Source organism: Sus scrofa, chromosome 13, assembly GCF_000003025.6.
Source record: "Sus scrofa isolate TJ Tabasco breed Duroc chromosome 13, Sscrofa11.1, whole genome shotgun sequence".
Classification (NCBI taxonomy): domain Eukaryota; kingdom Metazoa; phylum Chordata; class Mammalia; order Artiodactyla; family Suidae; genus Sus; species Sus scrofa.
The window spans coordinates 115,402,122-115,429,886 of record NC_010455.5 but is presented as its reverse complement, the minus strand read 5'-3'; the positions used below and the strand labels follow the sequence as shown (position 1 = coordinate 115,429,886).

At 36.0% G+C, this 27,765-nt stretch overlaps 1 protein-coding gene across 17 annotated transcripts in view; it reads left to right on the top strand.

Annotated features, from left to right (window-relative positions):
* TBL1XR1 (transducin beta like 1 X-linked receptor 1) overlaps window positions 1-27,765 on the top strand; it is a 175,785-nt gene that overhangs the window by 58,342 nt on the left and 89,678 nt on the right. For 11 of the 17 annotated variants that reach the window (XM_021071196.1, XM_021071208.1, XM_021071197.1 and 8 more), the window contains one exon: window positions 27,499-27,573. The exons of 5 other annotated variants lie outside the window; for them this stretch is intronic. The gene's annotated coding sequence lies outside the window, so the exon portion shown is untranslated. Of the gene's footprint in view, window positions 1-27,492; window positions 27,574-27,765 lie in introns of those variants that run through there. One more of the 17 variants, XM_003132542.6, reaches the window with a different exon arrangement.

The following is a 27,765-nucleotide window of genomic DNA, read 5'->3' as shown; positions in this document are numbered from 1 at the left end:
CGCCACGACGGGAACTCCTAGCCTTTTTTATTATTGAGTTGTAACATCATATTCTAAACAGAAAGTCCTAATTTGTTTTGCAAAAATTTTCTTCCATTCTGTGGGCTGTCTTTTCACTTTTCTTAATGGTGTCATTTGAAGCAACATGTTACATATTTTCTTTTTTTTTTCTTTTGTTGCCTGTGCTTTAGATATCATATCTAAGAAACTATTGCTTAAATCCAAAGTTTTAGGTCTTTGACCATTTGGAACTAATTTTTTATATGGTATGAAGTTGGGTTCTAATTTCATTCTTTTGCATGTGGATATCCAGTTGTCCCAGCACACTTTTGTTACAATGACAAATTTTTGTGACTTTTTATCTATACTTTCTAGATCTTATTTGTGGTTGAAGAGGTTGAATTTTATTGACTACTCCCACACCATTGTCTAAAATTAGAATAAATTTACTGAGAATCGAAGAAAAATGTTGTGAATAAAAGCACTTAGGAGTCATATTTTTAGAGGGACAAAAGCTGGAGCAGCTTTTGTCATTCTTATGTCACAAATTTTTAAAATGTGAAATAGAACACTTGGGCCTGAGACTGGGAGAAAGTCCTTCAGTACCTAAAGATTTTCCTTTGGAACAGGTTTAAGATGGTTTTATGTAGTTCCAGAGGCTCTAAGGAGAAGTCATAGATACATTTGAATCCTGGAGAAGAAAGAACTTTGAAACAATTAGAGCTGTCTGATAATTTAGGAAAATTTAGCATCCTCACATGAAAGCACTCATCATTGAAGGAGCTCAAGTAGAGGTTGAATCATTTTGTCATTAAATTTACATTGGATTTTGGCATGGAGCAAAGGTTGTTGAAGGGTTTGCATTTTCCCATTCTAGTTTGCTTTTGTAGTTGTGAAGGTTTTCTCTTTTAGAGTTCATCCTTTCCCAGATCTCTATCAACTAGCATAATGGGAGTGAGTGAAGGGAAGTTATTGTCTTGAAAGATTAAGTGGTATAAAGCACTGTATTCCAGGTTTCTTTCTTTTTTCTTTTTCTTTTTTTTGCTTTTTAGTGCTGCACTAGCAGCATATGGATGTTCCCAGGCCAGGGGTCGAAATTAGAGCTACAGCTACTGCCTACACCTCAATCACAGCCACATGGAATCTTTGCTGCATCTGCAACCTACACCACAGTTCAGGGTAACGCCAGATCTCCTAACCCACTGAGTAAGGCCAAGGATCAACCCACATCCTCATGGATACTAGTCAGGTTCGTTACCACTGAGCCACAATGGAAACTCCTGTATTCCAGTTTTTGATTAGCTGACATTATGCATTTTCCTGAAATCTAGTCTCCAGAGATAATTCTTTTTTTTTTTTTGACTTCTCTAATCTTGTTGTAAAACAGATAAACACTGGGGACGAGGCACCATAGCAAGACGGAAGGGTGCAGAGAACTAATAATTGAAGTGTTAGTCTAACATCACATTTGTATATGGTTGTGATTTATTAATTATGAATTGAAGAAAGTTTGCACAGATTTCAAGAAAATATAAATTATAGTGCAAATGAAATTTCATTGTTTTCGTTTCAGGAGAATCTAAATATTACCTTTCGGAGTTCCCTTCATGTCTCAGTGGTTAACGAACCCAACTAGGATCCATGAGGACGTGGGTTCGATCCCTGGCCACACTCAGTGGGTTAAGGATCCGGTGTTTCTGTGGCTGTGGTGTAGGCTGGCTGCTACAGCTCTGATTGAACCCTTAGCCTGGGAACATCTATATGCTGGGGCTGTGGGCCTGAAAAGACAAAAGACAAAAAAAAAAAAAAAAAAAAATTAACTTTCCTGATTCAGGAAATTATGCAGTTACTTTGTAAATGATCTATTAGGAGAGAATGTAGTTCAAAGCAGGAAATGTCCTAGTGCATTTTTGTACTTTTGTGTTAGATGTATTTGAATCATATGTTTTAAGGTTTAGAAGAAACCTGATCATCATATAAGCTGATTGAGGCAAATGAATTTAAATTTGGTATTGAGACAAAATGATTTAAGGACCATTAGTGGTAAGACTCTCAAATCGTATTGCTCAAAATAGAATTGGAAATAAAAAATTAGGTGTCTTATTTTTTTGAGATTTTGGAATGATCTTTAAAACAGAAAATCTTTTGAGCTTAGCATATTCTGTGTTTTAAACTTTTATCTTGTTTGCTCATTTTACAGGCTTTTCCTTATTTTTTAATTAAATTTTTTTATTAAAGTATAGTTGATTTACAGTGTTCTGTCCATTTCTGCTGTACAGCAAAGTGATCCAGTCATACATACCTATACGTTCTTTTTCTCATATTATCTTCCATCATGTTCTGTCACAAGTGATTGGATATAGTTCCCTGTGCTATAAAACGTCATTGCTTATCCATTCTAAATGTAGTAGTTTGCAGCTGTTAACTCCACACTCCCAGTCTATCCCACTCCCTCCTCCTCCTCCCCATTGGCAACCACAAGTTCTGTTCTACATGCCTTTGAGTCTATTTCTGTTTAAATAGGTTCATCTTCTGCATACAAGTGATGTCATACAGTATTTGTTTTTCTTTTTCCTGGCTTAAACTTCACCTAGTATGATTATGTCTAGTTGCAACCATGTTGCTGCAAATGTCATTATTTTGTTCTTTTTTATGGCTGAGTAGTATTCCGTTGGGTATATATACCCCGTCTTCTTAATTTCGTTCATCTGTCATGGACATTTAGGTTGTTCCATGTCTTGGCTGTTGTGAATAGGGCTGCTATGAATGTATGGGTGCATGCATCTTTTTTGATAGTAGTAGTTTTGTCTAGATATATTCCCAGGAGTGGAATTATTGGATCACATGGTAATTCTGTATTTTGTTTTCTAAGGAACCTCCATACTGTTTTCCATAGTGATTGTACCAATTTGCATTTCCCCCAGCAGTGTAAGAGAGTTTCCCCATACCCTTTCCAGCATTTGTTACTTGTAGACTTATTAATGATAGCCATTCTGACTGGTGTGAGGTGGCACCTCATTGTAGTTTTGATTGGCACGTCTCGCTCTCCCTTATTTTAAAGACTATTCCAAAATGTCACTTGAGCATGGCCTTGATATTAGTTGGGAACATTTGGCTTAAAAGCTTTCTTTCTGTGATGCTGGTATAGATATGCATCAATGAGCAGTTGGTGCAAATTGATTAAAGTGACAATGTCTTTATATAACTAACTCTTTAAGTCTTAAATTTTTGTTATTGTGTGTATTCTTTTATGCTTAAGAAAGTAAAAACATTGTTTTTAAACTGTATGGGTTTTCCCTTGAAGTTACTATACATTAAAAAAAAACTATTGAAGTATATAGTCAAGATTTTTTTCTTTGCCTGTTTTTGAATGGACCTGCTAAAGGATTGCTACTGTTCTCCCACCATAAGTTAGTAAAAGCCTTCACTTTTCCTCAGTTAATAAATGTAAGACATGTATATGCAATATAGGACAGAATGTGGAGGAAACATTGCAGAACATATTTTCCTATGGTTGACTTTTGCCTGTAATGTAACAGTCCTATTAGTTAAATTTATTAGAGAGGGATTCATTATATTAAAGAGTATGCTACATTCAAGTAGAATTAGCTATATCACAATTTAAGAAAGCCCGTTGGAGTTGAAATTTGAAAACATTGTGGACCTTATTTAGTATGTGCAGATGAGCTTGAAAAGATTGATACCTGACCACCAGTTCTTTCTGCATGTATGTGATCATCTGTACTTTGATTCACAGCTACACCACCTATTTAAAGAATCTGTTGCTCTTTGCTGCATCTTTTTTTTTTTAGCTCTGTTAGTCAGGAGCCATTGATGATCCCAGAGCTTTGCTTTTCCTCAACCTTGACTGTAATAGCTATATGAAAGCTAGCCCAGCAAAATTGAATTTCCAACAGTGTGGCTTCATTATTAGTGGACTTGGAATATTTTAGGTTGTACATTTCAAGTCCGAGATCTTGTCTTTTTTTAAGTATACAGGAGTTGACATTAGAGTGTATAGAGCCAAGTGAGACATCTGTGTTAGGGGCTGATTTCATAAAAATATGGGTTAGAACTTAGCAATTTTCAGGGGACATGCTGAACTTTTAGGTGTTCCCTCTGTTCTGTGACCTCACCTCTTTACCCCAACATGAAATGATGTTCTTATCTGTATTTGTAGATGCTTAGACACAAGTTTACAGTGTTCACCACATCTGTCTTGTATAGCAGTTACTCCTTTATGTATCTTATTTTGTTTTATATTTTATTTTACTTTATTTTAGGCCATGCCCACAGTTTGCGAAAGTTCCCAGGTCAGGGATAAAACCCAAGCCACAGCAGTGACCTAAACTGCTGCAGTGACAACGCTGGATCCTTAGTGTACTGCACCACAAGTGAATCCCTTTATGTGTCTTATTTTAGAGGAGGGAATATTTGAATTGTTTACACCCTATATTACCTAATAGAATATACTTTACTTAGTAGAAAAAGTATTATGGAATAAGTAAATTTGATAGTAGTGCTCAGAAGTAGAATTTTGGTGAATCTGTCAACATTGAACAGATATTTTGTAACTTAAGTATATCTTCTATTAATAGAATAAAACTTTACCTAATAATACTACTTTAGTTGTTGAACATATTTCATGGTTTTGACTTCACATTGATTAACTAGAATGCTGGAATTAGCCTCATTTCTTCATTTGTGGGATAGGGGGTAACAATTATTCTTGTACTGTAGTCAGTTCAAGCCCTGTCTTATTCTAGGCTTCTAGTAATCTGTGGCTAGTTTCACCTTCCATTGATTTTACTTCTTTAGCTAAGAAAAATCTTATAAAATGAAAAAGTGTGTGGCATGTGAAGGCCCCTGTACTGAAACCTGGCTTGCCTTCCTTATACCCCACAAGAAACAGACTCAGTGAGGTTATTGAAGGTTTCCTCGACCATGTGCCAGAGAGAGACCTGAGTTTAGAGCCAGGGATGGAAAGTGCTACGTCATCCTGTTAGGCCACCAAATATGTGTTAATCACCAAATAATACCCTTTTCCTTAGCGATTTTAGAATTTAAAGAGAACTTAATGCATGTAGCATCAAATCTCTATGAATTTAGTGTGGCTGAGAAGATTGCACATTATTTGGAAGGGAGGATAATGATTGAAAAGAAAGATGTGTAAGGTCGTATTGTAGCTTTTTTTCTGGAGAAGGTAGGCTGTGAAGGGGAAGGAAGAAATTGACATATAGGAAGATTTCTCTGTGAGGGTTTTATTTTTTCTTTTTTGGTCAGCACCTGTGGAATATGGAAGTTCCTAGGTTAGGGGTTGAATCGGAGCTGCAGCTGCTAGCGTACACCGTGGCCACAGCAACTTGGGATCCGAGCCACATCTGCAACCTACACCACAGCTCACAAAAAACAGACATGACCAGTCTTTTTCATCTGTGTCAAGGGTCAGCAAACTAAGGCCTGCTTTTTATAAATAAATTTTCATTGGAACATACCAAGCCCATTTGTTTATGTTATTGTCATTATGTTAAAATGACAGCATTGAGTAGTTGCCACAGAGACTCTGTGGCTCTGAAAGCCTAAAATAGGTGCTATCCAGCCCTTCACAGAAAATGTTTGATTTATATGCCTACCCATTCCTCTCAATAATATCTTTTTTCAACTTTTCTATAAATTTGAACTCTCGCATACCTTTCACATAGATTCAATCAATTTTTGACCTTTTTTGCACATTTGCTTTATATTATTATTAATCATCTCTCATTATTTTTATTTGTCATTATTTTAGTTGAGCCATTTGAGACTAAATTGTACACTTCATGTTTTTTTTTTTTTTTTTTTTTTTTTTACTTTTCAATACTTGTGGTATCTCTTGAGAACAAGGACATCTCTTGTATAACCTCAATGCAGTGATCTAATTTAGGGGTTTTTAACATGGATGCAGTATTGACAATACTATCATTTAACGTATTTCATATTCAAATTTTGTCTGTTGTTCACACGACCTTGCCAACATTTGTTTTTGCTTTGATGTAGGATCCAATCCAAGATCACACACTGAATAATCTGGCCTCAGATTTTCTTTGTGTCTTATTACATTGCTGGTTTTGAAGGACATTCCTCCATTTGGGTTTGTTTGCTTCCTTAGGAACAGGTTCTGATTATGTTAACTGTGGTTTTAAAGAAAAGGATGGAATCCCCTAACAAGAAAAAGCTTTAAAAGGATTCGGGATCAAAAATCAAGAGGGAGTGTAAAATCTCTTTGTAAAGAAAGAATTTCTTATTCATTGTTTCTACATAGTTTCCACTCTTTGTGTGTGTGTGCGTGCGTGTGTTTGTGTGTGTGTGGTGACAAGTTTTAAAAAAAAGAACTGAACATGCTATATTTAAAGAGCATAGACTTTGGAGATGGTGACATAGTTTAAATAGCAGCTTTTTTTGTGAATAACTACTGTGAATAATTATTTGAATATAAGCAAATTAACAATTTAGGGCCATTTGTAAAATATGGCTAATACATTCCTGCCTTTTCAGGTTGTTTTGGGGAGTAAATGAGGTAACACATGCAGAGTAAAGAGATGTTATCTTGTGTGATACTGATTTAAATATAGTAAGTTTGGGAAAAAGGGAAATTAATATGAGGTAGAGCTGTCAAAAAGAAACTTCAGTGGAGAAGATTGAGCTTGAACTGTGACTTAAAGGATAGGTTGACTTTGGATAAAGTATCTGGGTGTGAAGAATGCATTGGAAGTCTTTCACTGTTACAGGGATAAGGTCAGATGAGTGTGGGAAATAATATAAGTTTGAGGAGATTGGAAGAATCTTGGTTTTTCAGTTTGAAAATTCGGATTATATTCTAGCCTTTGTCATTGGTTAGTTTGAATTGAGGTAAGTTACTTAACCTGTCTGGACTGTATTTTCTGGTTCTGTAAAATGACATGTATGTTCCCAGTGTTCCTCAGAGAGGAGAAACATCACTAATAGGTTGGGGTGGTAAGGAAAGGCTTTCAGCAGTAAGTAATTGAGCAGGATCTTGAAAAATAGGTAGGCTCTGGATAGGTCAAGAAGGAAAGAGAGAGAGCTGTTAGATCACACATACCAGGAGTTCCTGTTGTGGCTAATCAGATTAAGAACCCGATTTAGCATCCAGGAGGATAAGGGTTCCATCCCTTGTCTTGCTCAGTGGATAAGGATCTGGCATTGCAGCAAGCTGTGGTGTAGGTTGCAGATGCAGCTCAGATCCCACATGGCTGTGGTGTAGGCCTGAAGCTGCAGCTTAAAAAAAAGAACAAGCATGCTAAATTAAAGAAGGCACCATTGAAAAGAAACCTGTTGAATCCCACTTTAAGGGATGCATATTGTGATGTAATGAGAGATTAAGATTATAAATTCTAGGCTCTTAGTAGTAGAATCTTTGTAATTATGTGTGGCATTTAGAGTTGGGGAGTAGGAAATGACTCTCTCAGTTATTTGAATAAAGTTTAGTGAGATGTATTGCAGTATAACTAGATACACTTTATGAAGCATTTTGAGATGATGGTTTGTGGATGGTTTGCTTGGGGAACCTAAGGCCTTTTTGTTAGAGAGGAGGATACCTCAACTTTGTTCTTTCAAAATTTGGTGTAAGAAATACCAAGACTTAGTGGAAGGAATGGGCAAATTAAATGTCCTTGAAGAATATGGGTTAGGTTGAAATATAGGCCAGTGATTCAAAATATAGGCCCAAGGAGTCTTTGGAATGTTTCTGCATGTCACTTGATTTTGGAACTTATTTCCTTATCTGTAGATAAAGTCAATGAGAGCCCTAATTATATGTGAATTCAGTCATTTATTGGAAAAATAAGAGAGATGGGACCATATTTTACCACAAGTTGTTGCAGTAGGTTCTGGGAATAAACTTAATTGGGTGGAGTTGGGGATATTCTTGGTTCATAGAATGGCTGTGGTTTTTTTTAATTTCAAAACCTGACTGACTATCCAGGATTTTCTAAGCTAATGCTTTCAGTAAATCCTGTTTCATAGAGTTGCTTTCTTGTGTTTGCAGAAGTGAACCTGAATGGTTACAGTGCTGAAACTTAAGTATCTCTTGGTTTTATAAAAGTTGAGAAATTGGAACAAGACAGTCCCCATATATTGTAATATACTCACTTTGTCTGTCTTCCCCCACTAGAATAAACTTTTCTTTCTGCTCTGCCTTTAGCATCTGAAATGATGCCTGGCATATAGTGGGCACTCAGTACATAGTAATCAAATGAATGAAGAAATTATGGTATTTCATAGCATAATGCATAATTCTAATAATAATTAATTATAAATGAGGCCAGTATTTAAGAGAATTCACAGATTCTTACAAAGTTTTCCTAAAGTCTTTCCCCTTACTGCCTTTCTCCTTCCTTTTTGTTTATGGGCTTTGCTTTGATCAAATAAAAATATGTTGAGTCACATTTTAACTTTGTCTAGGAATCTAGTTATGCCTTTGGATAAAAATACCATGGCCAGATTTTTAGCCATAATTGGAAAGGACACTTAATATCCTGCAGCAAAATAAAGACAGCAGTTTAAAAGTTTATTTTATTTTATGCTAGCGATTATCAAAAATTTAAAACTCATTTAGTAAAAATCCCATACTTAAAATTTTTCTACCTAAAATATTGAGTCTTGTTAAATTACCAGTGATAGGCGTGTGCAAAGAGCACATGTAGTTCATATTTGTTATTTTCATAAAGCAAGTTTTATTTCCTACCTTGGATGACTTCTATAGAAAATCAGAAATTTCAGTACTTTAAAAATACCATGAAAGTAATGAATGCATTTAATACAAAAAAAAAAAAGACGCTTTTCTACTAGCCCTATCCTCAGAAGACAACGGTGTTAAGAACTTGTGTTTGGTTTTTTTCGTGGTCACCATTATTTTTGTCTTTCTTGATCTTGTGAACTTTAGACAAAATTTATTGTCTTCAATTTTTCAGTGAAATGCCCTTGATAATGTCTCAGTGAAATATGTGTTATTTGAGTAATGCCTAGGGAGCGAACACTGTTGTAGATCAACATAAGGAAAACATGAGAATATAATAAGAGGTTTATTTGGCAGGAGAAATATTGGAAAATATTTCTATGTTTTTCTTTCCTCACACACATAATACTTCTGACGCTGGTGATCACCAAATGTGTGGTGGTTTTTTCCATACCAGTTCTCTGTAACACCTACTGAGTGTCCTATAGTTCAGTTCAGTTCTGACGTTATTGAGCTGGAGTTAGCCTGATCCCACAAGAGGTCAGTCTCAAGATTGCCCCCATTTCAGATGCAGTCCTAGGTTGTCACTTTGGACCAACTGACTGTAAATTGGAGTTCATATAACCCCCTCCTGGGATTGACAGTTTGTTAGAATGGCTCACAGAACTCATGAAGCCGCTTACTTATACTGTTTACCAGGTTATTTTAAAGGATACAACAAAGAATACAGATGAACATTCAAATGGAGGAGATGCATGGGGCAGGGTTTAGGGGAAGAGGTGCAGAGCTTCTGTGCCCTCTCCAGGTGTGCCACTCTATTACCTCTATGTGTTCAGTGATCTGGAATCTCTCTGAACCCTGTTTTTTTAAGGATTTTATGGAAGTTTCGTTGTGCAGGCAGGGTTAGTTCTTAACTCAGTTACCAGTCTACCTCCCTTTCCTGGAGGATGACAGGGTACAGTGGGACGTTCCAAGCTTCTAGTCATGGCCTAGTCTTGTTGGTGACCAGCCCCATCCTGAACCTATCCAGGGTCTCACCAGGAGTCTCCTCATTAAAATAAAGGGCACTCCTCTCATCCAGCAGATTCTGAGGAATTTAGGGCCTCTTTCAGAAAGCAGGGTCAAACACCAAATAGTAAAACAAAAGATGTTCCCAGTGCTCTTATTTCCAGAAAATTTTAGGAGTCTGTCAGTAACTGGGGGCAGCTCTGTGTGTGTGTGTGTATGTATATGTATTTTTCCTGTTGTTTCACAGTAGCAAATGGATCAAATTATCAGTAAGGTCATTCTGGATGTACTTTGAACAAAATTCTGGTATTTTTCTGTATCCTCCTTGTAGTATTAACCTCAGTCTAGGAATATGTACCTGGGTAGAGCTGGACCAAGTGGAGATTTGGTGTTTGTGAAGTGTTTCTCCATTTAGAGAATTCTTTGGAAACTTGGGAGTTTGAAGCAGTTCCAGAAGTTTATTTTTACACGTGTAGTATGGTTATAACTAGACTCTTCTTTCACCCTTTATTACTGTAAAGTCCATGATCTTTAAATAGGCTGTGATTAAATGAATACATGTTCAAGAACATTTGAGAGTTTGAAGAGATCAAGTGATTTTTAAAGAACAGGTATTTTATATTGGCTTGGAATGGAAGAAGTTTCTTAGGATGTGGCTCAATGGTAGTCACAGCTTTAGCATTCTGCAGCTGTGTGCTGAATTTTTGGTCAAGAGCAATGGATAAAATAAGTGAGGAAAGGAGAACAACGTCAAAATTTATATATTGTTAAAGATATGTATTAAAGAAGACCATTGTTCCTAGACTGCTTTTTTCTGTTACTACCTTGGCATGGTATAAAAAAGCAAGTTGATGAGGTCAGAATGTTCAGTGGTTCTTGGTTGACATTCACTTTATACTGAAGCCATTCTGCTCTTTAATACTGCTTGTCTGTCTTTTGAATGAAACAGCCAGTGTTACTTTATATTTCTCCCAATCATCGACATGGAAATCAAGCAGAATTTATTAAAGTTCCAAGTGGGATTTGCTGACTTCTTTCAAATTAGAAAATCAGTCACTTACTAATGACATTCAAAGTTAGACAGAATCAAACTGTTAACATCTTTATTATTATACTATAGAAGATGCATGTTAATAGAATTTATGGAGCACATTAAATTGTCCATGTTAGTAGACATCAGGGAGAACTCACTCAGCTTGTACTGCCTATAAGAAACTTTCTGGAGTGGGCAACTGCCAAGTTACTTCCTATTCATGTTTGTGAATTATTTTGATGTTATATATAGAAAGAGAATAATTTCAGACTATACAGATATTCAGTAATTTACATGGCATTCAAAACCAAAATAAAGGTATATTTTTAAATATACTGTTTAATTTATGGAAAAGGCTTAATGGAAGCCTTATTAAACTTACCCATTATTTGCTATCACTGAAAGTTATAATCTCAGGAGTTAAGTGTTGCTATTTTAGGTAGCAGTTTCATTGCTTCTTAGCTATTATTTGGAATCCAGAAAACAGAAACAATAATGTTAGACTAATATTTCTTTAAAACGTGGACATTTGATTAATCCAGTACCCATTATAGATGATTATTGTGATGTTAACTAAAAATAGGTATTATTACCTAGGGACCCAAATCTTGAAATATCCCTGCTTTCCCAGTTGGTAATCCTTTTCCTTCTCTCTCTCTTTTTTTTAATATCCAATATTTAATTAAGATATGATACTCCATTTTCAAAATGCCAATAGCAGTCTTTAAAAGAAACCAAACTTGCAGTTTTGTTTTTATAAAATAAACTGTGCATGACATTTGTGAAAACATAAAGCTTTCTGGATTTTGAGATTGAATTTATTGATTGATTATTTCAGCAAATCTCTGGTTCTACTAAAGAACAGTTCATTGTGGTTCATCACACAAAATCTAGTAAAATAACAATGCTTCTATTAATTAATTGCTTTTTCTATCTTAGTTACCTTTTTTTTTGTTTTTTAGGGCTACGCTTGTGGCATATGGAAATTCCTTGGCTAGGGGTTGAATTGGAGCTACAGTTGCCTGCCTGTGCCACAGCCACAGTAACACAGAATTCGAGCCACATCTGCAGCCTACACCACAGCTTACCACAATGCCAGATCCTTAACCCACTGAGTGAGGCCAGGGATCGAACCTGCAACCTCATGATTTCTAGTCAGATTTGTTTCTGCTGCACCATGATGGGAACTCTTATCTTAGTTACTTTTATATGCTTGATATGCATTATCTTTTTTAGTTTTCATGACAACACACCTCTGTGGGTACCATCGAAACCCTCATTTTACAGATGAGAATGAGAGATTTACTAGAGAGGTTGAGTAGCTAGCCTAATGTGTCATGCTCAACAAGTGGTAGAGTCACAGTATTGTCACAGTTCTAAGTGTAGTTTCTTCTACCTTAAGTCTGAGAATTTGGTTAAGAATGGCTGAAGCTGTGAAATAGAGGGCAGTATGAAATTTATTAAATAAGTGAATGCACTAATATAATTGATATATATAATATTATGTAATTATAATAAAGAGCTAGACATTTATTTTTACAATTGTATATTGTAAAGAAATAGCTTGGCATAGGATATTTAGATGCATGTGGGAAGGAGTAGGGAATCTGGTGTGGTTAGAACAAGGACAAAATATTCAAATTATTAGGAGAGGGGAAAGCAAGAAATAAAAATGGTAGATGTGAGATAGGGGTATAATTTCATAGTAGCCACAAATAAACCTAGAAAATTTGGAAGTGCATGGACAGCTTCATTATAGTAAACATCCATGTTCTTTTAGATTTTATTCCCTCCAGTGCTAGAATGCTAGTAGAGCAAGTTTCCGTACATGTCTTTCTTTCTATGATCTTGAAAAAATGGTAATGAAAGGCGTTCTTGCTTGTTTCAGTCCGTCTGATTTCTTGGAGTAGTCTGTCCAGTTTTATAGAAAAATGAAGAGAAACCTTGACCTTCTGTTAGTAATTCACTTCAGGCTGTTGGTAACTCTTTTCATTCAGTTCTCCTTTGCTTTCCCAGTTCCTCTTAGCTGGCCTAAAATAATCAACAGGATCAAAGTTAAACCACAGACCCTAAAAAGAGCAAAGCCAGGAGATGCCTTTTAAGAGCAGCCATTATATTTTTAAATTTGCATCTGTGTTTGTAGAGTGACATTGCATTGAAGTGGTTTTTAAAATTTGTTTCCTAAGAGGTGATAGTTAAGATTATGTGTTTGAGTTAACACAGCATTTCAGAGCTAAGCATGGTTGTTAAATAAGTGGTCATAGTTCTTATTCTTTATCCTTGAAACAAAAATTACACTTCTAGGGTTCTGAATTTCAGATGTGGTTTGCATTAGACTAACATTTGTCTTCGTTCTTCCTGAAATTGATTTTGTGAGGGATTGAGGAACAATCCAAAGATGTTATTGTCATTGATTTTTATGATACCTGTGCAGATAAGTCTTCATTTTAACCACGAACCCTTTTGTGAGAGGGGTGAATTTTATCATATTTGTCTTTCTTTGTTCTAGGCATCTGTCAAGATATGTATCTTCTATTGAAAAGAGACCGAGTATATTTAAAAAAGTATCTACAGAGTTCCCTGGTGGCCTAGGTGTTAAGGGTTCAACATCCCTGCTGGGGCTTGTGTCACTGTTGTGGCTTGGGTTCTATCTCTGGGAATTTTTGCAGGATGCAGGCATGGCCAAAAAACTTAAAAATTTAAAATGAAAAAAAAATTAGCAGGGAGTTCCCATCGTGGCGCAGCGGTTAACGAATCCGACTAGGAACCATGAGGTTGCGGGTTCGGTCCCTGCCCTTGCTCAGTGGGTTAATGATCCGGCGTTGCCGTGAGCTGTGGTATAGGTTGCAGACGCAGCTCGGATCCCCCGTTGCTGTGGCTCTGGCGTAGGCCGGTGGCTACAGCTCTGATTCAACCCCTAGCCTGGGAACCTCCATATGCCGCGGGAGCGGCCCAAGAAATAGCAACAACAACAACAAGACAAAAGACAAAAAAAAAAAAATATTAGCAGGAGTTCCTGCTGTGGCTCAGTGGGTTAAGGATTTGACGTTGTCTCTGTGAGGATGACGGTTTGATCCCTGGCTTTGATCACTGGGTTAAGGACCTGGCATTACCACAAGAGTAGGCTGAAGCTGCAGCTCCAGTTCAACTCTTAGCTGGGCAACTTCCATATGCTGCAGGTGTGGCCATTAAAAAAAAAGAGAAAAGGAAAAAAAAGTATTCACAATTATGTTAGTGCTTATGTGGAATGTCAGTGATCTAAAATTTACCTAGATGATACAGCATATATCCAAAATCATGAAGATATGGGAGATATGGGGAACTAAAAACATTTGTGAAGTAACACCCTGGGGATAGAAAGTAATGGTGTTTGCTGACTGATGAGCGTGGGTGACTGGAGGATGGAGCCATACACAGAGGTAGAACATATAGGAAAAGGAGCAAGTTGGGGTGGGCAATGAATTAATTGTATGTTATACATACTAAGTTTGAAATCCTAAGGGGGTATCTAGGGGAAAAATGATGTTCATTTGGCTTCAAGTAACTGAAAACACCATTTTAAACAGATCAAAAAAAAAAAATAGGCAAGAAGTTGCTATTTTTTTTTTTTATTTCTTCGTCCTTAGTGGAAGGAATTCCATCAGGCCCCTTGCCCCAGTTGAAAAATGGCTACTGTTGCAGGGCCTGTTAAAATAGAAGTGCTGCATCTGTTGACTGTTTTGGGGAAAGCAGTTGCTTCCTTAGACTCCTCCTTTGCCTTGACGGCTGCCCTTTCGCACCCCTGGTTTCTGCTTACATCTTAGCAGACTGTTTTATGTGGCTGTCTGTAGCTGCAAGAAAGGCTGTGCATGTGAATGTTTATCTGGACAAGTTACTGCTTTGAACAGGATTGGGATCCTGTTAGCAAGGAGGCTGAAGGCAACTAATAGTTGTTACATAAGTAAGTCGCTAATTAAGCAGCAACCCAACAAAGAAATCCCCTATTTCATCTTGAACTTTAAATTTTTAAAAAGCTGAATTTTCAGATAACCAAGTGCTGTTCAATAATAAATTTTGGGATGCATGCTCATTAAAAATATTTTGGGCTTCAGACCTAATCCAAGTTGTAGGGAAAGGAAATTGAGGAATGTGGGTTGTGGGGTTGGAGAGGCCAGTAGGCAGTGTAGAGACATTTAGGAAGAGGAATTGACAAAATTTAGTGATAGATATAGCTGACAGAGAGGGAAGAGGTAGGGATGATTTTTGTTTTTTTGACTTGGGAAATGAATATTAAGCCATAAGCAGCACAATAATTTGCTATAGAAATGGCTGTATTTTGTGCCTTCTAAGACTTTTTTGGTAAAGTTCCAAAAGTAGGGGGATTATGCACTTTAAAATTCCAGGCTCTCTCATGAATACTGATTACGTGAATTAAATAAACTTAACCTAATTCTCATCAGACGAAGCACCTGATTTCTGTATGTATAATATTTTAAAACTATTAATTCCAGCAGTTCCTATTGTGGTGCAGCGGAAACAAATCCGACTAGTATCCATGAGGACACGGGTTCTATTCCTGGCCTTCCTCAGTGGGTTGGGGATCTGGCATTGCCATGAGTTGCACTGTTAAGTCACAGATATGGCTTGGATCCCGCATTGTTGTGGCTGTGGTTGCCAGCCATCTCTCTGATAAAGCCCCCTATCCAGGGAACTTCCATATGCCATGGGTGCAGCCCTAACAAAATGAAGGAAAAAAAAAACTATTAATTCCACATAACATTTCAGTAACTAATTAGTTGGATGAAATACTCTAGGTCAAAAGTATTTGGAAGCTGGGTTGGGGTGGGTGACCAAAGGTTTATTATTGAGGGTTGGACTTATCCTGTCTCCTGATGCATGACCTAGATTCTTACTGTACTGACTCCATCCTACCTGTAGCAATATGAATGTAGATACAGATCACTCTTCCTCCTAAGTGAAATGATACTTTCATTAGAAATTCTTTGTCATGTTGGAGTAAAAAGAAAAAACTCTTTTTGGAAACAAAGCCTTTGAATAGGAACTCAGGATTACTAGAGGACGAGAGTTAAGAGTTTAACTGGCATCTAATGTCTACTTCCTTTGACTCTTATTAGTGTCCATCTTGGTCTGATAACGTCTTTGGACCCAAGTTAGCTTGTTTCTGAAACAGAGTAATACTGTACCAGGTCGTTACGAGATTTAAATGATAGTGAATGCACAAGCAATGCAGAGTCTGATACTCAGTTTGTTGCTTCTAGGCATCAATTTCTTTATGAACTAGACTGTTTTTATTTAACATTGTTTAACCTTCATATCATCAAAACAGGTGTTCTATGCTGTTTATATTTTTTAGTATGTTCGGTTTTATATCTATGTTGCCTTTATTTCTCAGGAGTCAGGAGATATTTTCTTCTTTCCTTTGAGGGCCTGTTTTTTTGTGTGTGAACCTAGTTCTTATTTTTTTACAAGACGTCAAAGGATTTTATAGTTCAAACCAGTCATTGCTTATATAGGAGGTGAGTTAGTCCCATAGAAGCTTAAGGTACAGGCCCAAGACCTAATGTCCTAGAGGTAGAGTGGGGATGAGGACACAGCTGTATTGTGAGCAAGGGGTTCATCTAACCTTTCTCCTTCTGTGAATAAATGACCTTGGTTTAGCTTTTAGCTGTGTTTCATTAGACACAAAAGTGGAATGTCAACAATATTAGCAACCAACATGGGGCATGGTAGTATGGTCCCTGATTTGTCAATTGTATCTGGGTTGGACCTGCTAGGAGGATATGGTATGTTCTTCTGACTAAGCATGTCCCTTGATGGTTTGGGGCCTCTGAAAGTTATACCCATGAGACTCTCAAGATGTTGTTGGGGCAGTTCCTTTGTGGTACACTGCTCTTAAGGATCTGGTGTTGCACAGGTTGCAACTGCAGTGTGGGCTCAATCCCTGGCCTGGGGGAATTTTCACAAGTCGTGGACGTGACCACTCCCCTTCCCCGAAAAAGATGACGGTTTCTCTGTGGAGTTTAAAGCTTCTAAGCCAAGAGAGCTGCCACACCCTTTTTGTACTCTTGTACCTAAGCAGTCACGTGGTAGTAGGAGGGAGAAGTCAGACTTCTCCTGAATTGCACATTCTGCTGGCACATCTGGCCTGATACTCCCCTGATAGGCTTTCTTGTCCATAGTCTTCTGAGTGAATAGGTTACAGGTGCAGCCAGCTTAGGTCTTGAGAGTTCATCTAATCTGAATCATGAGGGTAATTGTTTTCATCTGATTGGTTAGCTTTGCCTTCAGATCAGGAGGCCAGTGAACAGTCACAAACAATGGGTTTTCATCCTTTTTGTGGGAAAGATATTTTCCACAAAATATTTAGACAATTTTTGCTTATTCCCCCTCTTATGAGGAAGAGGTCAGATTTTGTTGCCACTTCTCTTCCTCCACAAATCCTACCACCACCACCCCCCATCCATTGGAATCTAGAATTATGTTTTAGGTATGTTATAAGTACAAGCTATAGAAATACTTATACCTCTTCTAGGAGTTTACAATTGAAGGTATTGAGAAAAATTCAACTAGTCTATAATTCTAGCTTTGTGCATTTTCACAAACTAGTCTCACTTGTCTCCTCTTTGTAGTTCTGCTAAAGAATATTGAACACAATGGGAGGAGGGGGGAACAGGACCAGAGACTCTTAAGCTTTTGAGGACATCTTGATCTATATCCATAGTTTTGTTGAGTTAATTTTTTCCTAGTTAAGTGTTTTAAAGTGATGATAGATAGGTAAATATATGTACAGAGTAAGTGTAGGGACAGAGTAAGCACTTGGTGAATATTAAAATGAATTATTATCTAAACTGTAGTAGGACATAAGGGACTAGGCATTCCATTTCAGTGGCATTTTTCTGTTTTTCACTATCCTGTCTCTTGAACAATTCAAAGCTCTTTGATGTTAACATCATAAGAATGCTTGTATGAAAAATAATTTCAACGGACTCTCGGCAAAGTTACAAAGTTTCTCTTATCCAGCATATCTTCTCTTGCATTTGATAGCTCTTATGATGGTTTCCATAGTATTATAATGCTAAATATTTAAATTAACTTGTCATTCATAATGCCTAATATCCATCCTAGAAATTACAGCTGTTTAATACATAGGAGATGTAGGTAAGAACGGATGATTCAGAGAAAAATTAGAGTAACTGAAACGTAAGTGACCTATTTTGAGAGTATGGATGTTCTAGGTTACAGTTTCCTACACTATGCTGACAACGTCACATCTTCATACATGACCGCCGGAATATAAAACTGACAGCAGCTTCCTGAGTTTTATCAGCAGTACAAACCAGTTTGAAGTACAAACCAGTTCTGACTGTCCTGCTTGTTACTATATCCTGGGGGCACTCTCTGAAAAGTTCTAATTCTCCTCACCCTACTACTTGCTTTTTCATAGCATTTATTACCTTTTACCTAACCATTTTAAATTCTGCTGGAATTTGAACTTTGTGAGGGTAAGGATCTTTATTTATTGATTATATTTTAGTCAGTTTTGTTCTCTTGTTGGTTCAGGGGCTACCTTTTAATGTTAATATATCATAGATATACTAATAAAACTATTCTTTCCCTTCTTTCTCCCCCTTCCCCTCCCTCTCTTTTCCTTTCTTTCCACAGTTCTCTTGTCTTTTTCATGGTAGATCGTACAGTCAGTTAAGAACAAAAAAACAACCACTTAAAAACTACAATTTTACTTAGTTGAGAGATAAATACGGGTTTTAAATTACATTACTTCCTGATCTCCTGAAGGAGAATGTGGCTTTCTTCTCGTTTTGCATTTTCTTGAGTAACTAGTGCATTACTAATGGAGTGAGTTCCTTTATAGCATGCAAATCCTTTGCTGTTGATGGAATATTTGGTTGCATTGATATTAGAGAAGTGAGAAAAGATAAAAAAATTAGCATTTTGTTTTAAATATAATTCTGTCTGTAGTTCTGTGAACTTGTTTTTTAAAAGAACTGTATGCACAGTTTGCTTGTTTCTTTCCCAGATTTATCTCTGAATTATATTAAGGATTATGAGAAAAACGTGAAAACGTCTTTTGCAGCTAAAAGTTTAGTTCATATTATAAAAATGATTTTTGGTGTCTACTTGTCACTAACCATGTCAGAAAATTAAAATACGCAAACTAATTTTTCTCCTAACTTAAAATATGCATAATAACTCTCATTTCTTCTCACCTAGTGCTTGGTAAACATTAGCTAGTATTGGCAAAATTTATGGTGGGTTTTCTTGCTTCCATTTGCTCTAGCCAGTAAGTAGAGTTCATTTCTAGGACCACCGGGTATCGAACCTGTACATCAGCAATGACCTAAGCTGCTGCAGTTAGATCCTTAACCCACTTGTACCACATGCGGAATTCCTCTATTATTGTTTTTATATTCTCATAGTAAGTCATAAATTTTTTTTTTACTCAGAACCTAAATTTTTTATCTTTCAATACTATACTATTTTTCCTCCTTTTGTACCCTTTGAAACTGTAAGCAATTCTACTTAGCTGATAGTATTATTTCTGTGGGAAAACATCTTTAGGGATGTAATAGGATTGGTACTGTCCTATTTATAAATCACAGGTTTTTTTTCTTATAGTAATCCAAACTATGTTCATACTTGGCTATGAAGATGTCTAATGCTCACACTGTCTCTGCTGAGTATAATGGAATAGCCTCATTCTACAGATGGGTATGATGTGAAAGACTTGTGTTTTTAAGCAGTAAGAGTAGATAGGGTTTGTTCTTTCCATTCTGCCTTCAGATCCTTTTTAGGCTGAAGATGGCGGAGAAATACTGACGTTTTAATCTCTTTCTGAGTGAACTTCATTATTATATATAGTAACATATAAGATATATGTAAGTTTGAATGCCTTGGAAAATTCCCATCCCATAAAATGGTTACATAGTTTTAGTGGAGAATGCCTGAATAATTTTTTTTTTTTTTTTTGCCTTGGTCTTGTTACTTTAATTAATTAAAAATCTTTTTTCTTAAAGTTTTATTTAACCTAAAAATGTTATTCTCTCTCCTCAATCAGTAGAATTTCAGATGGTCCTGGGAATTACTTCAGGGCCAAAAAGTGTTTTTTATGTGTGCTTTTAATAAATTTTTACCGAAAACAGAAATTCATTTATACATTGTCTGTGGTTGCCTTTCATTTATACATTGCCATTCATTTATACATTGTCTGTGATTGCCTTGCACCATAATAAGAGTTGAGTAGTTGTGACAGAGACCATGTGACCTGCAAAACCAAAAAATACTCTCTGGCCATGTGTCAGCTTCTACACCACTGTCTAACAATGTTTGCGAAGTAAGATGGTGCAGTTGTAGTATGCATATGGTCTCAGTGAGTTCTTTATTATAAATTAGGTGATGGGCAGAAGTGTTTTGTGTTGAGGTAAATAATTGAATTACTTAAGAAAGGTGGTCTTCTTTTCCTGACCCCTTGAGAGAGTGAGCATGAGAGAGTGTGTCTGTATCTATTCATGTGCTTATGTGTCCTGAGTGGATCAGGCAGACAACGCAGTTTATTTGCTTGGTTTCATTTTAAATTTGGTGAAAAGGTTAAATTGAAAGCAATTTGGCAAACCAGCATTAGATGAGAATTAGGTATTTTTTAGAATTATGATATGTCATTAATTTTATCATAATACTCAGAATGAATTATGTTCAAAGGCAGGGATAGCCCTGATTTCTTAAAGGGTGTTTTTCTGATAGCCATTCTGATAGAAACATGGTAGATACGTGAACAATTTGTTTTAACTTATTGAATGTAAGACGTGTTGGTGCTGTTTAGATTATTATCATTTTCAAAAATATAAAGTCAAAGCAACCAGTTTTTAAGCTTTTTCGTTTGAAAATCTGTAAGGAAATACTCTTAAGACACACAAGAGTGACTCTTGAATCTTTCAGTTGTAGATGGAAATGTAATGTTTTCAAATTCTGAACCCAACAGCTAATTTAATGTAAATAGATTTTTTTCATATTCTGTCTAAAATACTTCAGACTGACAGTTTTCATTTTAGAAATTATCTGCTGGAGAAAGTATTCCTTTCTCTTACAAAATTGAAAACTTCGTTTTGAGGTGTGATTGAGAGACTCTGCTTCCTTGTGAGGGTCTGATGTGTTCATTGCCTCACTCTGTGTGGTCTCACTGGTCAAGATAACTTAGGTTCGTGTGCACTCCAAATCTGTTGTGATTTAAAATTATATCAGTGATTACTCTTTCAGTGCATATAGTAATGCTATCTTATCAGCTCACAGAGGACATAGTTGAAATCTACAGCCATATAGTACACAGCACAGCAGAGTAGGAATGGGCAATTGGTGTCCTACACAGAAGCTCACAGTCAAGGAGACAAGTGGGTGCTGACATTCAGGCCATACTCTTTCAGCCAAGATATTTCCCTGTTATTCAGACTGTGTTTCTCTCAGAGGAAAAACCTCCTTTTTATATTAATATGTATTATTTTAAAATGTTTTGAATTCTGCGCCAGACACTGTTTACCATTTTATAAATATAAAGTTTATAACAATTAAGTTTGTAAGTTTATTTTACAGATTAGTAAACTGAGGCATTGAAAGGTTAAGTAACTTGTCTTAAATCATCTAGCTGTAATTTTAGAGCTGTGTGGTTCCGCGGTTCAGGCTCTTAACACTTTGTACCATAACAGCTTCTCTTTTTTTTCTAATTTGTCCTTCTGGAGTCCAATTTGCACAAAGGTACCAAAGAGGTTATTGGTGGCCTTAACAGCACACTTGAGTGCTGAATTAGAAGCAAGTGGAAGGACACACATATGACAGATGTTGTATGTTATATTATTATGGTGGGATATGACAATCCTGTGCCATATCCCACCATAATAATATCCTTGTTGCGTAATAATCCAGGTCTGTTGAAACAGTTCCATGGATTTCTGAAACAATTTTTTATGAGAATTAGCAGAAAAAATATCTTTCTATAACTCTTTTAATCTACTGTTTATGATTTTGTCACACAGAGCTGAGTCTTGGTGTTTCTGTCTTTTTATCTAAATGTAGGTATCAGCAGTGTTCCTTTGTGTCTTTCTTAATGGTATCTCCTGTTTCGTAGTCTGAGTTTCTTTTTGTCTAAGATGTCCTTATTAGTTTTGTCCTTCCTTTTCTAATTCATTTTTGGGGAGAGGAATTGAATTTATTGCTTATCTTTTATTTCTTATTGTTAATCTTAAAATCAAAATAATAAAACATTTGCTAAATATGGTATGTTTCCCACTCTAGTACTGAGACCTAGAGAAGGAATTATTTTGTAATGCTAATAAAGAAGTTATCTCTGTGCCTTCCTACCACCCCATCTCAGCCCCATAGATTAATAATTAGATTCTGACTAGTAAAATTCTCCATCCTGCCTTTTCCTATTACATAGTCCTGTGTTTCTCAACCTTTGGAATCATCTGGGTGAGCTTTTAAATTCAACTGATGTGCAGATTCTACCCTAGACCACTTAAATCTGTGTGAAGGACCTACTATGTCACAGGTTAGAATCTGGAAAGGATTTCTGTAAGACAGAGTCGGTCAAAGACCCAACATCTCGTACACAGTTATTCTCATTTCTGCTGGGGATGGGTTGTTCAGTAGAATAACTTTTGTGTTGTCTTAGCCTGATTAGCTAATCAGATTCTTAGGTATTTTGAATCAAATATTCGACCCTTGGGAAGAGTAAGAAACCTAGTAAGATCTAGGAATTATGTTATTATTTTTCTTCTAACTTGTTACATACCAAGATACCTACCTGTGTGTTCTCAGGCAAATTTGGATTTGGGAAAAGTATATTTTTTTAATCCCATTATTTCTTAGATCCTTGATACTATTTCTGCTGCCTCCTTTCACTTTCCAATTGTTTCTTCCTCCCAAACTGCTTAAAAAAAAAGATTTGGCTGCTGTCAACTTTGTCTTAAGAAGAAAGCAATGCCAGATCTGTCATTTCTAAGACATCCTAAGTGTAAATTGCACCATTAATTTAGTAAGTTTTTTTTTTTTTTTTTTTTGGAGGGGAAAAAAGAAATTAGTTACAGTTACACATTGTTGATGTACTCACCTTTTAAAAAGTAGCTGATAGTAGCATATATTTATTCATACATTCTTTTTGTTTTGCTTTTTAGGGCCGTACCTGGGGCATATGGAGGTTCCCAGGCTAGCAGTCAAGTTGGACTACAGCTGCTGGCCTACACCACAGCCACAGATCCAAGCTGCATCTGCTTCCTACTCCACAGCTCACGGCAACTCCGGATCCTTAGCCCACTGAGCAAGGCCGGGGATGGAACCCTCAATCTCATGGTTCCTAGTCAGATTCGTTTCCGATGTGCCATGATGGGTATTCCTATTTATTCATACATTCTTATATCACCTTTCTACTATCATAACTTATATTTGAGTCCAGGCCTTTTCTCATATTCAAATTCTCTACCATTGAAAGTTAGTGAACTGGAAACTTGTGATGGGTAGATCCTAGAGGCTAAAAGTAAAAGTTACTTTTAATAACACTTGAAACTGCCCAAACCAAACTTTAATTTAAAAATCTCTGTGGCTTAATAGGATAGGGCTTATTGTTTTTAATTGTTTTTAGTCTCTTTGACAGGCAGATTTTGGAGTACATGTTAGCTTTTTGTCTTTTTCTGCACAATAAGGGGTTTTTGGTATAAATTTAATATAAAATTCAACCACAGCTGAAGGAAAAATTGAATGGCTAGACACCAGTGTATGTTTAAATTGTTATTTATGTGGGTTTGTGGTCTTGCATATATCTTACTTTTAGAAGTTTTGATCATAATATACCATCTTTAGGTTAATTTTTCTTCTGTCACTTAAAATAACAAAGGGAAGTGAAAATTAGAACCAGTAATGGCAAAGTTGTGCTTGCCTGACTACTCTGCCTTTGATCCTGATCTCAGGGTCAGTTTTCTTAAGGTAACCCTTCTGTCACAGCTCCTTACCCCCTTTTTACTCACCTCATGTTCTGGCCTCCCAGAATATTATCTGTATGTGATTCCATGGGATGTGAGGATGAGGGGAGGGAGTGCAAGATATGGTACCTCAGTGCTTTGATGAATGCATAGTCGGTTGTTAGACGTTGCCATGTTGAGGAACGTTGCTTACAAAGTCTTTTGCTTGTGGAATTGAGAAGATTCAGTTGAAACTCTTTGTTTATTGTGCTTTCAATTTTGCGGTAAGCAATGTAATGTGGACTTTATCTGTCATTTTTCTTTGCCCAGAAGTTCATTTAACAAAAATCTTTCTAAGCAGATTAATTATGGTAGGATTATTAGTTTTTCTCTTAATTCTTGAGATAATTTCCCCCAGATTCTCCAAATTAAAAAAATTCATTTGTAACTTCTATTTCTTAGGGATATTATCTACATGTTCTTGACTTTGTTACTGGCCACTAGGATCTAGATTAGGTTGTATAGCTACTTTAAATTATAAGCAAGAAGAAGATCAGTCAAAATATATTGTTATGCTGTTTTTAGGATATTTACATCTTTTAAAAAATCCTAATTATGTGTAGGTGGTAGATTTAAGTCGATGTCTGCTGAATTAGCAGTGTCTTTCTGTACTGAAAGTCTGTTCTAAAATTAATACTTGGTTTTAGGTAAAGTTTTTTGAAATATAGTTTCTAAAAGGAAAGCTTTTTGTTTGGGGGGGGAACTTACAAATACTTCATCACAAGAAATAAAGCACATTGGTTTAGTTTATGAAGTATACAAAGTAATTGGTAGTTTTTTATATTGATTTTATAATATGACTTATCATTGAGTTTTGTTTTTTGTTTTTATTTTTTTAGTAGCAAAAGATCAGCTTTTGTTGGCCACTTCCTAAAAGTAATTAGTGCTAAAATTATTGGTATAGCCAGGCTCTTCCAAGCATTTTTAAAAGGAAAACCCACAGTTGAGTTCTTCCTTATTTACCATTGTGATTTGTTTGTGCTGTAATTCAGTATTAACTATGTTTTATTTTCAAATACAATATTACCTACTCTTCCGCATATACGTAATATAACATTTTATCAACATATGTCTCTCAGGAACTGTGTTTGTTCAAGGCACTGTTCTTAATTCTGTGGTGGGACCACAAGATGGGTCTCTAGTCTCCAGAAGTCTTGATAGGGGAGGCATGGTAAGCGAATAAGGCATTGCCGTGTTGTGGGTTGGGAAATTTTTATTTCTCTCTTTAGATAATGGGGGAATAAGAGAGGAAGCTGATTTGGGCTGAGCCTTGAAAGAAGAGATGGACTAGTTCTGTGTTCAAAACCACAGTAGAAGGACATTTCTGGCAAAGGGATGAGCATTGTCATGGCTGCCAAAGAGTATGGAAAACCGAGAGGGTGATCTGCTTTGGTGAGAGTAGAGGATGCTGAGCAAGCAGATCATAAAGGCAGATGTTAAGGACACACAGGATTTTGTTTTGTTTTGTTTTTGGGGGAACAATTTGAATTATTTTATTACAAATAGTTTTAACATGTATTTTATTGTGTTATCTTAAGTTACCTTAGATTTTTGTAATTCTTTTATAGAATATATAAATTTACCTTTTATAATTAAGATATTCATTTTATAAAGCCAAATAATTATATGGTATATTTTGTACATACATTACATAATGACCAGAGCATGAGTAAATGAGTTGACTAGGAAAACACTAATACAGAAATCAAAATATAGCCCTACACGTGTTTTAAAAAAATTCCTCAGTTTTTCAGACTTTATTGTGTATACAGATGGTTGTACCTGTTGACACATCATTTTCCACAGATTTATTCACCCTTCAAATTCTAGAATGAAATATTTAACCACTTTAGTATTTATTAAATCAGCTTTGTGGCCTTTTCCCTTAAGGAGCTATGTAATCTAATAGGAAAAGCTAAATGAATGAATGAACACAAGAAGGGAAGAGAAGAGACAATTAGAGAAAACTGAGGTTAGAGAGTTCTGTGGCCCTGATGAGAGAAAGACTTAGCACAGAAAAGTAAGAGGGGAGCACTAGGCGGAGGAGTAAAAAGAAGGACTGGCAATTTTAGTGATCTAATTTAGTGTTTCCCAACGGTAGATGTGTGTGTTTGTGTTGCCTGTGTACATACCCCAGTAGTGAAAACAAGTAACCATTGGGCATAGTGCTCTATTAGTCTGTATACGTTCATTTTATATTTTAAAAATTAAACAGTATTAATATTTAACACTGGGGTTCAGATTTGCACCCTTATTTGGCTGTGATGTCATGTATAACATTTGGTACTTAACAGTGTTCAGAAGAACTGGGGGTTCCACGAAGCAGCAGTGGCACTCTCATTCGTTCATGCCATTTCTGAGACTTGCCATGTATTTGAGCTTGTTGCTCTAAGTTTACTTGTGTTTGAGTATGTAGATTTGTGGATTTTATTATCTAGTTTTAACCACATCCCACAAAACAGACTAGTAATTTAAAGGTTCCTGCAAAGAAACTGAGTGTAAGAAGCAGAAATAAGAATAGGAAACAAGAAAATGGTAGTGCTGATACTTAACCTTATTAAATGTTTCATCTGCCATGATCCAATCATTTTGAAAGGACGGCTGAAAAATTAGAGATTCTCAAGAAAGATATTTGATATCTAGGCATACATTGACTAGTATGGTACTTTTATGAACCTTACTCTGAGAGTAAATTGTGTCTTGAGATACTAGTTAATAGTGATATAAACCATCATGATTAAGACATTTGAAAGTTGTGTATGGCATGTTTAATAAATATTATTTTAATTCCTAAAGCTCAACTACCAGAAAGTTATATGGTAGTATTGAAGTTATATAGTATGGCCTTGGAGTTGGCAGTCAGCACAAATGAGTGTTCAGTAAATGAAAGATAAAATCAGAGAGGAGCATACTTCAAGGGGTTAAGTTCTTCTGCAGTTATTCACTATATTTGCTTAGTTACCTTATTAGGGTTACTGACTTAATTCATGTTTTTGGTATATGAAGAACGGCTTCTGCATTCCTTTCTGTGGTATCAGCTTGTGCTACTACAAAAAAATGCCCTGTACACTTGTACATGGTATGAGCTGCACTGGTCTGTATCCCCCCTGAGAGCCACCACTCTGACAGGGTGTGTGGAAAACCACTTGTATATTCACAAAAAAGGTTCTTGGAAAATAATGTGTTGTGAGTCAGCAATTGTGAGAAGGCTGTGTAAACAGTGTAAAATATACATTCTGAAGAAATTGAAGTTAATAAGTTTTGATTGAAATTGTTTCAAAATCAATCACATATTTTTCTTTACTGTTAAAGAGAATATATAGCATATAAGTTTTTTACAGCTTATGATGGTAGATTGTGAACCTGTTATATTGGGCCCTGCTGCAGTAGTATTTACATGAGTTGAGTTGAATGGGCGTGAGTGCCTCCTTTATGCAAATTCATCTGTTTTGATCTCATTTTGTTCTTTGTTGTCAACCTGTTAGGATTATTGTAAAGATTCAGTGCCTGCCACATAATTCACACCCAAAAGTTGCTGCTGTTGTTTATGACAACAGTTTCTTGAGGGGGAGAATGATACTCACTGGTGAAGACCTTAAAGACTATGTAAACAGTATTTCATACATGTAAAATTTGATACAGTAAATATTTTAAACTGAATTTGTTTTAGGGCACACTGAATATTTTACTTTGCTTTTTCTCAGCATCAGCAACAGCAACTTGTGATTGGCGGTACTGGATATTGAATTGTACATCCCCACATCAATGCACTGCCAATGGTAAGAATTCCTCTTTTGTCATAGTGTTTTAATTGCTCTTTTTATTATTCTCTTATTTTTAAGAATCTACTAAGAATTTTGAAAGTTTTTCACAGTTTGACAAAACACATGTATTCTCAAACTAAAGAAGTGTTTTTATTATTTATTTATTTATTGTCTTTTTGTCTTTTTAGGGCCACACCCGAGGCATAC